Raw genomic sequence first — 15352 nt, forward strand, 5'->3', positions numbered from 1 at the left:
GTACAAGGCCCCCTCAAGAACCAGTGGAAGAAGGCATCCATTCACCCCCTCCTTGCCAGGATAAAGCACACTGGGCATAAGGCCCTCTCCAGAACCAATGGAAGAAGGCATCCACTCAGCCCCTCCTTGCCAGGATGAAGCACACTGGGCACAAGGCCCCCTCCAGAACCAGTGGAAGAAGATATCCACTCAGTCCCTCCTTGCCAGGATGAAGCATACTGGACACAAGGCCCCCTCCAGAACCAGTGGAAGAAGGCATCCACTAGAGAGACTGTGGCTTTGCACTCCCCAGGACCAAGCAGTGGGCAAACCACCCACTTGAGAGACTGTGGCTTTGCACTCCCCAGGAGCAAGCAGTGGGCAAACCACCCACTTGAGAGACTGTGGCTTTGCACTCCCCAAGACAAAGCAGTGGGTAAACTACCCACTTGAGAGACTGTGGCTTTGCACTCCTGAGGAGAAAGCAGTGGGCAAACCACCCACTTGCGAGACTGTGGCTTTTCACTCCTCAGGACCAAGCAGTGGACATGGAGCCCCCTTCAGGCCTGTGGCGTTGTACCATCTTTCGGGGGAGGTAACCCCCAATTCCCCGTCCCCCTGAGGTGCCTGTGTGTTTTCAACCTGATGCCCCTGCAGTGTTCTCTCCGTATTGGGTGCAGGAGTCAAGTGTGGCCTTGGCCTATGTGTTATGGCCCAGTGGGCCACAGACATTTTGGAGTGGGCATTGTCCCGCCTTTTGTATATATTGTATATATTGTACATACAGTTTATTGTTTGAAGATGTATTTATCTAAAATTGTACTATTACACTCATTTTAATCCATTCCTTTTGTCCTTGCGTTATTCCTGAGGGTTACGGGGTGTATATATAATGTTGTTGCATCTGTTTGTGTGTATGCCATTGGGGGTGGGGTGGGGGTGTTCTGTGTTGCATGTGTGTGTCACTCTCTTCTTCCTCCCCCCTCCCTTGTGTGCTAGGTGCATTACTCACCGTGGTCATCTTCTCCGGCGTTCGTGTTCCTGGTGTATGAGAAGGTACACCAGCATTGAGAAAAAGTGCAGCTCAGTCTGCATAGCTTCGTGGTTCTTCCTTGAGTGTCGAGAGGTAATTTGTTTCCCTTCAGTGTTCTGTTTCCGCCGTACATTTGATGGCGTTGTTGCTGCTGTGGAAAAGCTGGCGGATAGGTGTGTTGTAATGCTGGAGGCGGTACATTGTCTTTCGTCTGGCTGTTGGCGGTTACCGCCGCGGTGTTTGTTGCTACTGCTGTGGCGGTCGGTGTGTTAAAGTGGCGGTTTGTGTTGGCAGTTTCCGCCATGGTCATGATTCCATTTGTTTTACCGCCGGCCTGTTGGCGGTGTTACCGCCGCTTTATCACTGACTGCCAGGTTTGCAATGAGGGCCAATGTATGGTAACTCGACCGACAAGCCTGTAATTCACCAACCTTAAGGGATTAAATAACTGCCAACATAGAGGCAAACTTCAGAGTCAAAAGGAGCATGGGCCAGCTGTGCCTCAGCTAAAATTGGATGCCATAAAAAAACATCAGAACCAAGGTCAAATCCCACCATGGAACAAGGTAAGAAGGGGGTAAAAACATGCATGGTAAACCTTAAGAGCCTGACCAAAAGGGGTGACATTAAAAGAGAAGACACAGGAAGGATGATCAGGAAAACATAGGAAGGCAAAAATCGAAATCAAGTACTGTTTCACTGTAGAAACTGACAAGCCCTGTTATAAGATGGAGAGGAGAACAATCAACAAATGAACAATAAAGGGTCCAGACCTTCATCCTGGCACATGAGACAAACTTGTACCACTGTAAAGAATAAGCAGACCTGCTGAGTGTTTTTCTTGTAGACTAAATATTCATCTGCCATCAAAGAGCCTTAAAACATTAAATTATCACTGCTTAATTTCAATGTGTGGAGCTGAAGAGCTCAGAAATTTAACTGTAGTCTGACCATCATTCTACGGAGCAGATCTTCTCTGCTTGGAGCAAGAACAACAGGATAAACATTGAGCTTCAGCAGAATTGTGAACCGAATCCTACTTGCTCGGTCCAGGCAATAAGAAGCAGTTGAGCACCATCCTTGTACACCTTCTCCAACACCCATATAATGAGCAGGATCTGTAAGAATGTAGAAAGCAGATGGCATCCATGACAAGTGGAAGGCATCCAGAAGATAACCAAGTGCTGCAAAGTGTAGGGATAGAAGAAAAGAAACACCTTGTCGAGAGCAAGTCATAAAGGTTGAAGCAACAATTCCAAAACTGAGAAAATGTCACATCAGCCACGTAGGTGTGGGATTTCCATTTGTAGTTGTTCAGGGACAGTCGACTGAAGGCATCGGCCTTCATGTTTAGATCACTCACCTTTTGTGTTCTTGCTAGAGAAACTAAAGTAAAAAAAAGTAGTGGATGGAATACTTGAATTAATTTCAACCACCAGGGTGCCATCTCAGTTCATCATTTCTTTCATACCATACCACCTCAGTTTGGACCCAGCAATATGCAAATCAGTCTTGATCATGCTAGAAATGGAACAGTCCAGCCTGAATTGCCAAGCCATGTCCTCCCTGAACAAGAACAGAGCTACTCAGGCCACCATTTGCCCTAGTTATGGGCCCCTCAGCCTGGTATAGTTTGGTTCCAGTCGCACAATTTGCATGGGACCCACGTCTGCACATACCTGTCCCACTTAGGACAACAAACTAAAGTGTACAAAAAAGTGATGGATGGAAAGCTTGAATTAATCTAATCCACCAGTAATTATGTGGGTCTGTATCCGTATCCATCATTATTTTGCACACCATGTCACCTCAGTTTGGACCCCGCTATATACAAAACAGATTTGACCCTACACCAATTGGAACAGTTTTGCCCATACTGCCAAGGCAGGTCCTCCCTGAACTGGAACACAAACAATCCTGGACCAGTTTCCCCTTACTTATGGGCTCATCAGCCCGGTATACGTTGGTTCCAGCCAAACAATGTGCACAGAAGAACCCATCTTGGTATACCCTTTCCCCCTACGGCAACAACATAAAGTAAACAAAAAAGTGATGGGCGAAATGCTTGAATTAATCTCAGCCCCTTGCAATTACTCCAGCCGAACTGTCAAGCCAGATCCTCAATGAACCTGAACAGAAGCAACCTAGGACCATTCAAGCAGCCAGCCAGGCTGTGGTAGGAGGAGAAGCTCTGAAAGTCTTCTTCCTGTGACTAGAACTGGGAAGCAGGGCCTGCTAGTCTCCGAGGTCAGAGAAGGGACATCACCCAGGTAATCCAAGATCCCCTGCGCTGGAGCTTGGAGTGCCAGCACATGCCTGCTTGCAAAGATTAGTGTGCCCAGTGAGAAAGAGGAAAACATTGGAAAGATTGAGGTCCAGTGGGCAATCTTGCTGAGTGGATCCCCTTATGGAGGTGTGAAGAGATGGCTTCTGCACCATTTGGGTTGTTGCTCTTGTGCAGAGATAGTCGGAGACACTTGTTTGCCATAGGAGGGCTGTCATGAAGTGATCTGTGATCATTGCTGCAGTCAGTGGGTCATTGCCTGTGTGTAGCAGTAAGCCAGTGACCCAATTTGCCAGGTGGACTCGCCAAGGAGATATTGCTGTGCAGAGCATGCTGTAGCCTGTGTGCAGTGGAATGCCAGCGACCCTTTATGCCAGGTGGGGCTGCCGTGGAAAGATGGCCATGCTTAGTGGAAAGCTGGCAACCCTGTATGCCAAGAGAGCCACTTGAAACCACCAGCTGTGGCGATTGCAGTGCAGAGACAGTGACCCCATATGCCAGAAGGGGCCACCCAGACAAAGAAATTAGAGTGACCTGGCAGTTGTAACCTGAACAGGCCTGAAACATGACTGAGGACCAGTGCCAGGACCTTCGCATCACCCCCCCCACACCTGCGGGGAGAGCTGAAGAACTTACCCAGCTTGGAGGAGCAGCAAGGATCCTCTGGGTGGTGCGGCTGCATGGCCGTGTGTGAGGACCTTGGAGACTGGCAATTACAGGCCACCTAGGCCGAATGCAAAGAACTTACCAGAGACAGACGCTGCAGCTCCATTGCCTGTACAGGGGCACACTAAAATACTCCAATCACTCCAATCCAGGTTGTGCAGAAAAGACTGACTTCAGGCGAATCAACTACAGAGGAGCTCGCTTGCCAGATAGTGCTTCAGTGCTAGAACACTTTTGACTTTAATTCAGAGTCAGAGTGAGAATTCTGAGACTAGGATAAGTGGGGCTTAACCTGAATGTCCCCTGTAGTGAAAGGGGAATAACCATTGCAACTAGCTTGAGAGAAGTGTCACTCATGGAACTGCCTGTAATTCACTAGAGCCTTGGCCTCAGGGGGATGTATGTATTGTTTGTGAATGTCGTATTTTACTTTGTGGGAGTGTATAAATACTCCGGGCCGTATTTATACTTTTTGGCGCACAACTGCGCCAACGCAGTTGTGCATCAAAAAATGTAACGCTGGCTAACGCCATTCCAAAGCGCCATGCGGGCGCCTTATTTATGGAATGACGTTAGCTGGCGGAGCTGCCTGGTGTGCGTCAAAAAAAATGACTTACACCAGGCAGGGCCGGCGTAGGGGAAAATGGAGCTTGGGCGTCAAAAAATGGGGCAGGTAAGGCTGAGGCAAAATTTTCGCCTCAACCCGATTTGCGCCATTTTTTTTTACTCCCAACCCCCATTGAAATGACTCCTGTCTTAGCAAAGACAGGAGTCATGCCCCCTTGCCCAATGTCCATGCCCAGGGGACTGATGTCCCCTGGGCATGGTCATTGGGCATAGTGGCATGTAGGGGGGCACAAATCAGGCCCCCCTATGCCACCCAAAAAAAAACAAAAAAATATTTACCTGAACTTACCTTCCGAGCCCACAGGTCCCTTAACGCGTGCCCTGACCAGGCGTTAAAAAATGACGCTAAAGCGGCTGGACGTCATTTTTTTTTACCCTCCCACTCCCGGGCGTCATTTTTGCCCGGGAGTGTAAATACGGCGCACATGCCTCGGAGTAATTTTTTAGAAGGGAACGCCTACCTTGCATATCATTAACGCAAGGAAGGTGTCCACGCTAAAAAATTATGCAAACTCCAAGATCTTTGGCGCTAGACGGGTCTAACGCCAAAGTATAAATATGAAGTTAGTTTTGCGTTGGATTTGCGTTAAAAAAACGACGCAAATCCGGCGCAAACAGAGTATAAATATGCCCCTCCGTTTTTAAATAAAAGCAAGTACTTGACTGGGCAATCCTTTATTGCTGCTGCTGCATGTATTTTGATTTGTGAGTCTGTGTTCTCCACCGTGTGTGTACTTTCCCCCCCGCGAGAAGCCTTGGACTGATCTACCCTCACAACCACTGAGAGTCGCATGCTGAAGGGGTACTTGGGCCAAATGCACAGGATCCGTAGTAGGTCGGACCCTAGGAGTAAAACACCTGAATCCTCACGGTTGGGCCTAGTAACCCCTTCTTGCCATGGGTCCTCTGAACAAGGTTTTGAAAACGTTAAGTGGCACAATGGCGTAATTTGGGGAATTTTGAGTAACAGGTGCAAAGTAGAATTGCTGAAATTATGCAAACTATGACGGTGTAATTAAAATTTCAACCAGGCCTTGTAATTTCCTCCCTTCTCCAATATTCCACCTGAGCGCTTCCTTTCCCTCCTTGCTTTGATCTCTCCATGTCCTTTCTACTCTTATCTAGTTCTGTCGACTTCCCATGTTTTCTCTCTCCTCAAATCACACGCCCCAGACCTCCTTTCTTAGATTTCCCCTTGGTCACCCCATATGTGTTACAATTCCTAGGCATGTCATTTTTCTTTCCACCCTTACCTTGATTTCTAGGGCACATTACTGAAGATGTGAACAGCATAAACAATGTGGCACAGTAATTCCAAACGTTCAGTTTATTAAGGGATGTGAGAGACATATAACCCTTTCAGTGTTCGCAAATTCACAAATAGATGCAGTTACTTAGGTGCAAATGAAAAACAATGTGCACATTAAGGGGCTTATTTATAAGGCCCTTGCGCCGTTGGTGCGACACTTTTTCCCATAGAAAAAGTGACGTACCGGAAGCGCAAGCGGCTTGCAAATAAGCACCTAAATTGTGTTGCGCCTTTAAAATCATACAATGCTTAAACAAATTGTTTAAATGTTCGTTTCGTTGAAGCTGGCTGAGACAGCCTTTGTTAGCACACCTCAGTCCTTTCATGCTGCTTCTCTATAAAAAGGTGTGTTAGAAACAGGACTCATCTTTCAGTCAGGGTTAAGAGAGCATGGGTCTCTTCCGATGCTAAAAGTGCATTTGCATCTCTGGTGGAGCATCCTGAAGTCCAGCCTTTTTTTCCTCTCAAAGCATGGAGTATTCACAGATTCTGTTTAGAATTAAAAAAAAAATTCAAAAGGCCTAGCAGATTTTAGAATCAATGCACATCTCTTTTTTAAGGTCTAATGAGTTTATCAGTTAGTCTTTCCGTGCCTAAAACAAAAAAATTAGTATGTCCTGGTGTAATGTATCTAGTGCTCATGTAAAGCTCTCCATACCTTTGGGCTGAGTTCGTGTTCAATAAAACTGCAAAAAAAGAGCTGCTCCCAGATTCACAAAGGTGTAAACGCAGGCTACACACAATATTGAAGATGCATTTAAGATGTGCAGAATAAAACAGGCTTACATTTTGTTATATCTAATGCGGATGTGCATTTTCTGTTGAACTTAACACAGGTCTTACACAAACTTTTCTGGTGTATTTTTGAGCCGAGCACCTGCTTCTGTGGGCCTGCAGTGAGTAAAAAAAAAAAAACCCCGGACTAAAATAATTCACAGTTAATATTTAGATGTGGATCACGAGTCCTGGATGTTGTTTTGGGTACCTATTGCCTTGTTCCTATAGCAGGATGAGGAGTACCATTGGATACACAATTGTGGCACACCTGCTCCCTTGGATATGTTTTATGCTCACACAATGTATATATCTACATAGAAAATCAACACAATTATAACTAAAATCGAGGCCCAGACGAAGACATATAGGGCTATGTGTATATTACCTGCTGCGCCTACCACCAGCACACAACACTACAATATCATAATATGCTTCACAACATCCTGGTCCTTAAATCAAGCGTGCACGTAGTCAAAGAGTGATTGGTTCTAATGTCCCTGTGCATTGTTCAGCCGAAATTGATTTTTAAAAGGGGCACCGATTATGAATTAATGTACATTTCAAATGGTGATATCTTTAAACTCATAAAGAATGATCTTTTGTTATTCTCCTTCCTCTGTCTTCATATTTTCTAAAATAATAGAAAGAGCTGCGGATGAAAACATGCACCAAAGTAAAATAATCTACTTTGAGGGCTATTCGCCTTTTCCTGCTCTTTGTTCAACATTTCATGGACAACAGAGAAAAATGCTTCATTTTTCATTGCGTATATGCAGGTTTTCAAGAACAACCTGTCACAAAAGGAAGAGAAACTTCTTACCCACACAGAACTAGCATGAATCAAGCACGGTACAGAGTTTTTATTTTTTATTTTTTATTTTTATCTCAGCAATATAATGAAGTAACAAAACCTTTTACATTCTTAAGGTTTGGTGCTAGGGGAAACAGATTATCATGGTGTAGCATTTGTATCAAATTTCGGTGCAAAACTAAGATGATAAAATGATTAGCACTGCCGTTTTCAACACTTTACATTATGAATGGTTGCATGGAGTTGTGGAAACATCCTCCTAAAACAATAATATATATTGACCTCACATGGTAAAGCAGAGATATAAAGAGTAGTACTACACTGTCCTATGATGATCAACAGTTTGACACTTGCAATATCAAGGCAGCAAACTCCTAATGCAAGTAACAGGCTTGCATTTCCACTGCCTCACTACTCTTCCATGGTTCCACAAAAATAGTATCACAATCTATGCCATATGGGTTTACACGCATCGCAGGCATTATAGTTTTCATGTAATCAATAATTCTACCAGGAAGTTCTGTCACTAAAGGCTCAGGTTTAGCACCACCAATTTGTCGGGCATCTGCAGCAGCAACATTAGCCCATGTGTCACCTAATTCTTGAGCATGGTCTGCATGGCGAATCTTTCCCCATAAAGGCTGTGGAACAACATTCCCAAACAACATGTCTATGTCCGCTAAATTCATAATGCAAGACCCCGCAGTCTGTGACAATTCCTTGTAATACCCTGTAGGATTCTTACGGGGATCAGGCAATGTCTGCTTAAGGGCTAAAACTTCCGCTCGCTTCCATGGAACGTGTACCCATACACGCTGGAAGTGAGGCAGGACAGGTGGATTAGCATTTGGGTCCCCTTCCCTCCACTGTGGGGGAACTTCTCTCATGGGGTACTGTTTCCCTTTCTTTTTAGCAGAAGAATCATATTTAAACAATAACCTGGAAACACCTTCAGTCCTAAACGACAATAACGTCGCAACTGCTTTCTCGACATCTGAACCCACAATCAAACCTGTCGAAAAATCAAACTGTACACAACACAACTTAGGCGGATTGGGCTCCAAACCATTTTCCTCTAAATCCTCAGAAAGAAAAGTACACATTTTCTCAAAAACGTATCTCTGTTTCGGTTCTTCCCACTGATGGAAGACATCCATAACAGACTCTAATTCATATCTCGCTGGTTCAGTAACCCATTTATGCGCCAAATAATTCAGTGTCTCTTTCTCCATACCATCAGGCAATTGGCTACGCAATTGCTTACGCTCTGTAACTGGGGTCGTAGCTAATGACCCAAAGAGAGGGGATAAAAGACTAGTCACAGTGTTTGTCATTCTCTGACGGATAGAGGGAGAGGTTGACAAATGAACAGGAGGAAAAACAGAATGAGACAAAGCAGAGACAAAAGCAGTGTCAGAAACAATACCAGGAGTGGTAGTCGCTATAGTAGTCAAAGTTGTAGGAAGTAAAGGCAGAGCAGATGTCAAAGCCGGTGGCCCTTGAGAAGGCTGCACCGGAGGAATAGGAACCAACTGAAGAATAGCTGGTGGGTGCTGGGGAAGAGCAGGAGGCAATGCAACCACTGGTTGTGCAACTAGAGGTTGCGGAGGTGCCGTTGCATTCTGCGCATAGGGTGGTGGCGAACTTAGCAAATGCGACATTAGGGGATCTTTTTCAGAGTCTTTTGCTGCATCTTGCTGAAGAGGCGACAAAACTGGATAGCATTTATCTACTGTCATTTTATGTCGCCTATGCAACTGCTCATTCAACTGTTCTGCTTCGTTATCTTTAAACTGTATAGCAGCTTGCATAATCGAAATACCTTTTTCTCTCTTATTTTTCTTAGCTAATTTAATTTCCTTTTGCTTGGCTTCTTTACGCCATAAGCGGAAAGAATCAAACATTGCCGGCCGGGCTTTCTTCTTAAAAAGTCTAACTTCGAGGTTATCTAAGATTTCTGTGTCAAAGCTACCATTTTGGGGCCATTTTAAAACACCATCTTTTCTGGTGTAACGGATCCATACTTCATTATATGTGATGGGGCCTACTCCGTGCTTCACATATAGTTCATAAGTTGGAGTTCCAATCGGAGGAACCGGACATGAGTCCTCCAACCGGGAGTCCCTTTTACAACCAACACAAAACAAATTTCCAAGTCTGCTAAGACCAGGCATCTTCGCTCACTAGTCTAGCTTCAAACTTCAAAGGATTATCGTTTACGATAGTCTCGTGAATACACGAGTCCTTCGGCTTTGGTACTTGCAAGTTCCAAATCAAAGTGATCCCGAAGGGATACCAAACCAAATGTCCAACTTAAGGACCAAACCAAGTGTCCAACTAAGGACCAAATCAAGTGTCCAACTAAGGACTGGGAGACGCTCCACTTATACTTAACTGAAAATATCAATGACGTCACCAGAAGACTCGTCTTATCGTTTCGCTCTACCAAACATCAAGGGTCCAAATCAGGGCGATAGCCAGGGCAGCAGTCCTTCGTAGCCATCGGGAAGCGGGGAACGTCGCAGCAAAGACTTTCGGACCACGTCGACATGCAGGGGTCGATGAAGTGGCGGCCTTCCTCCAGAATTTTCACACGAAGCTCCTCACGAACCTCAGGCTTGGACCGGTACCGCTGGTATCGCCCCACGTTGGGCGCCAACTGAGGTACTGGGTTTTTCAGAACCGGTACTGATCCGGTAACCCAGCGGTGCCAGGGTACACCCAAAGACCTCGGGTACTTTCCTGATTCAGACCACAGAAACTCAGAGTCTTCTAGGTGAAGTCAAAGATCGAATTTATTGGCTGCAACCAAGTGACAAGCGTCCTAGAAGTACAACAGCACGGTTTGTATGTTCTCAGGAGACTGTGTGTCAATGCAAAATCAGGTTTCCTTATATACAGTTTTTTAAGCTTCAGGCAAACATTCTTGACATTTTGGTTGGTCATTCACATGTTTTCACTACAAAGGAAAAAAAACAGTGTCATGATGAAACCTCATATTTCATGTCATCCAACCCATAATAAATTACCCGGGAAGGCCTAGAATTTCACATCAGATAAGTGTGGACCCCCAATAAAAACGGGCACCTCCCCCTCGTAAAGTAAGAAGAAGAAAAGAGCAGGTGCAGGTGGGAGTAAGATTAGGCAGGGTGTGTGAGCGATAATAAGGGTTTTATGGCATGGTGTGCCTTGATGCTATCTGATTCGGCCACTGGGAGAGAGACTGACCAAACAGGTTTGGCCTGAGGCAATGGTTCCAGCTTGCCCAGGTCAGAGAAAAGTCAATCAAGGTGTACGTGTCCTTGGAATCAAATCCGACTGTATTATAAGCCTATGTGAGGGCAACTTTTAAAATGGCTGTCGTGTAAAAAATGGGAGCCACGAGTGCAGGACGAAAATGGCGATTTCGAGGTGAAAACGCTGCTGGAATTGAGCGAAAATGCTCATGCTTAGTGTACTAGTCATTATCGGTCTTTTGATACTAAAATCGTACTGCTGTGGCAAAGCAGATTACATGGGTCCAGAATTTTTAGAACCACAAACCCTCCTTTTGCCCTTACATAGGCAATAAACCTATTCTCATGCTAATCTGAGTCCAGGTCTATGTTTCTAAAGTCGTTGAGATGTTGCTGTAACATCATCCTAGTATTTAGCTCGTCTCTTGGTGCAGGTTTCCTTATGCATGATGTAACACAGAGGCCACATATCGCAGGAGCACACTGCACGCATAGACAGAACAGGAAAAGAATGGCCAAGATCATCCCAATGACCATCAGAATCTTCCATCCCCATGCTGATATCAGTTCCCAGAGCCATCCCATTAATGACCAATCTCCTTTATCTAAATGAATAGATTCGGAAATTCTATGCAGTTTGGAGATGGCCTGGTATACTGTTGGAGCGTTATCTGGGACAAAAACACAGCAACTCGACTGGATCAATGTACATACTCCACCCCGGTCTGCAAGTATGACATCTAATGCGACCCTGTTCTGAAGGGTCATAAGACGATCCGACAGGAGCTCAGCAGTCAAGTTACCAAGGGCACCAGCGGTTTCAGCCACGGTGGATTCAACCACTCTTATCAATTGCCTTATACTCCTGCTGTTACTTATTTGTCCCCAGAACGGCAGAAAACCCTTTACGAAGTCCCCAAATTCTTGTCCTGCAGTGTCTTCTTCACTGAAGACGACTCTAACTATCCTTGTCTTGTGGTAATCTGCCGCTGCTGTGTAGGTAGGGGGCAACAGGAACGAAACGAAGCATGTGCCCGAAAAGTCAGGGGGCAACCATGTAAAGGCTCTATCATGGCAGATGAAATAGGTACCCTTAGCTGCCAAAAGCGGAGGGGAGGTCTGAGATGCGAAAACATATGTCTCAGTGCAGACGCTTTCCCCTAGCTGAGCTCTGGGATTCTTGCCAGTACCTTGCAGACACAGGTGACCCTGATGGGGTACAACCCAAATCAGGGAAGATATCTTAGCTTGCTGTTTCTCATTCATTGTGGCTTCATATCCGGTCATGTTCCATCCTATATATGCCATTGTCTCATTTCTGGGGATAGTCTTGTAGGAGATATTGTCCTTCATCATGTCTATGATTCCTTTAACCAAAGCATTTTTCTTAGGGTTGTCTTCCGCAAAACGTAGGGGGTAGTGTGCATAGATGAATATCGTTCTGAATGCCCACACGGAACCATTGTGGCTAAAAGGCAGGATCAGATAAGGGATACCTTTATCTGCTGTGTGAGGCATAAGGCCACACACCCAACAGTTAGTTGTATTTGTCACTGGTTGGTGTTGGTGCAAAAGCTGGATGAAGGAGTTATTAATGAACTCTAGTCTCCTAGCAGATTCATGTTTAGGGAGGAGTTGAAAAGAATGTGGGGAAACAGTGGAAGGAGGAGGTGCAGACGAGGTAGTGGGTGCCAATATCACATTAAAACAGAATAAAATATATCCTATAAAAAACATAAGTATACTAAATAACATAAAAATGCACAGCAGCAAAAAAACGTTTCCTGGTTATCGTTTCACATATTCTCTTCTTGAAACTCAGTCTTTCAACATGTTCTCCATTTTGGAAAGATTCCATCCTCTAACCGTTGCCGCTCGTGGCGGTTGGTTTACTTCACTTATGAGTGTTCTGAATGTTCCAGGCCGCCCTAGAACAAACCAGACCTGTAGACCTTGTGTCCACAGGCTACCCCCCTAAGTCTTTTCAGCCACGATCCTACAGCTGAACCCGGATGGAGGTTCAAAAAATACAAAAAGCAAAAAGTCATTCAAAAATAATTTTCCATATTGGAGATCTTTGCTAAAGAGAAGAAAAGTGAACTGTTTTATTTGTCCTTTATTCTTGGTCGCAGATTATAACGGTTAGTCCCAGGTATCGTGTGGTCCTGAAAAAGGAGTTCAGGTTCTGTAGTGTCCAATCGGGCTGACGGTGATACTGCTGATTGTAAAATGTCATCACTTTCTTTCTCAGTGAGTGTTCCTTTTATTCGTGCATCGCTGAAAGGCAAAAAACGTGGCACGGTTTCAGTCTCTGAGTCGGCGACACCTTCCTGGACCCACCGGTCACATGTCAGAGGTAGGGGTACCCTTTTGCAATGGGTCCCATGGATCCAGTGTTTCTTCCCTTCTACTCGAACAGCTGATCTTGTGGAGAGAAGAACGAGGTGCGGTCCGGTCCACCTGGGCTGCTCGTTTTTGGTTAGCTGAAAGTTCTTTATTAAAACCCAGGATCCAGGCTCAATGGGATGACCTGGAGATTCAGAGACCGGAGGCAAGGTGTCGTGGACCTGTTGATGTAAGACACGCAATTTAGCCGTCAATTCATACAGATAGTCAAGCAAGACAGGATGCTCTATCTCGCTGAACTTCTTGGGCATAGGCACTCCCCATATATTGGCCGGGCGGCCAAAGACTATTTCGTAAGGACTAAGTTTCACTCGTGAATGGACAGTCATTCTGGTTGATAGGAGTGCTAAGGGTAGAGCGTCAGGCCATTTGAGACCAGAGCTCGCTTGTATCTTGGCCAATTTTAGCTTTAGAGTGCCGTTATAGCACTCTACTAATCCAGCTGATTGGGGGTGATTTGCAGCGTGAAACTTTTGGTTGATGCCTAGCCCTTCGCATACTTTCTTCATCACTTGACCCACAAATTCACTTCCATTGTCACTCCAGATCATTCTCGGCATTCCGAATCTAGGGAAGAACTCTTTCACAAGGGCTTTGGCTGTGGATAGCGCAGTATTGTCTTTTAGGGGATAGGCTTCCACCCATCTTGAAAAGGCACAAACAACAACGAGTACATATTTTAAGTTGTTGCACCTCTCCATGTGGATGAAATCTAGCTGCAAAACCTCAAACGGATACGTAGGAGGTGCAAAATGACCAGCTGGAGTTGGGGTTCCTCTACCAGGGTTGTGTTTCAGGCATACCATGCAATTTCTAACCACATTTTCTGCGCACTTGGAAATTCCTGTATTTTGCCATACTGGGGCCAACAACTTACAAATCCCTTTCACACTGATGTGAGCCATTCCATGAGCCATTGTAACTACTGCAAGCACATACGCATCGGGTAGCAACCATCTTTGATGTTCTGACAACTCGACCCAACAACCATTCGCATCCAATTTACCCGTACTTTCTCTCCACACACTCAATTCTCTCTCTGTGGCTTCAGCTTGAATCGACTTCACGCTTTCTATCGTGTCTTCACACATTCCAACATCACCAATCCATCTTGCAGGGCCCGCGACATACATTCGGCTCATCACATTCCTTGCCGTTTCTTTTGCGACCTCGTCAGCAAATGCATTCCCACGACCAACATCATCAGTCACCTTCTTATGTGCGCTACACTTCACAATCGCAACTTGCAACGGTAAAGTAAGTGAATCAAGGAGCTCATTTACCAACTGACCATGCTGTATTTTAGTTCCATGCGAGGTCAGGAACCCACGTTCCTTCCACAAACGCCCAAAATTATGGGCCACACCAAACGCATATTGGCTATCGGTATAGATAGTCACTTTCATTCCTTTTGATACTGTACATGCTCTTGTTAGGGCTATTAACTCAGCTGCTTGGGCTGAATTATGTGGGATACGTGCAGCTTCAACAATCGTACCCAAAGTTGTCACAGCATACGCCGCAGTCGTGTCACCATTCGGGAGCTTAAAGCACGAACAATCCACCCACAAAGTACCATCACTCTTTGCAATGGGAGTGTCCAGAAGGTCTATTCTCCCTTTCGTTTCCTCTTCTGTTCTACGGAGACAATCATGTTGTTCAGAAGTATCTAACTCCGTCACAATTGGCAATAACGTGGCTGGGTTAAGTGTAGTGCATCTTTTTATATGTACATGGCTTGCTAACAATGTCAACTCGTAACCTGACAATCGAGCACTAGTTAAATGCTGTGTCTTGGTTCTGTTTAACAACGTGTCCACTGCATGTGGAACCATTACGACTAATGTGTTATTCATCACTAAACCAGCAAACTGGTGGATAGAAACAGCAGCTGCCGCTGCCGCTCTTAAGCAGCTCGGTAGTGCCTTAGCTACTGGGTCTAAGGTTGAAGAGAAATAGGCGCATGGACGCTCCCTGTCTCCAAACTGTTGTGTCAAAACTGCTAACGCACAACCTTCTTTCTCATGGACATACAATGTAAAAGGCTTGCTGTAGTTGGGGGTACCCAACACAGGAGCTGAACATAATGCATCACGTAATTCGACAAAACTTTTCTGACAATCTTCAGACCATGGGACGGGATTCGGTATATCTTTACAAGTTAATGCCACCAAGGGTTTGGCTATTAACGAGAAATTAGGTATCCATTGTCTGCAATATGATG

This window comes from Pleurodeles waltl, chromosome 10, assembly GCF_031143425.1.
Source record: "Pleurodeles waltl isolate 20211129_DDA chromosome 10, aPleWal1.hap1.20221129, whole genome shotgun sequence".
Lineage (NCBI taxonomy): Eukaryota > Metazoa > Chordata > Amphibia > Caudata > Salamandridae > Pleurodeles > Pleurodeles waltl.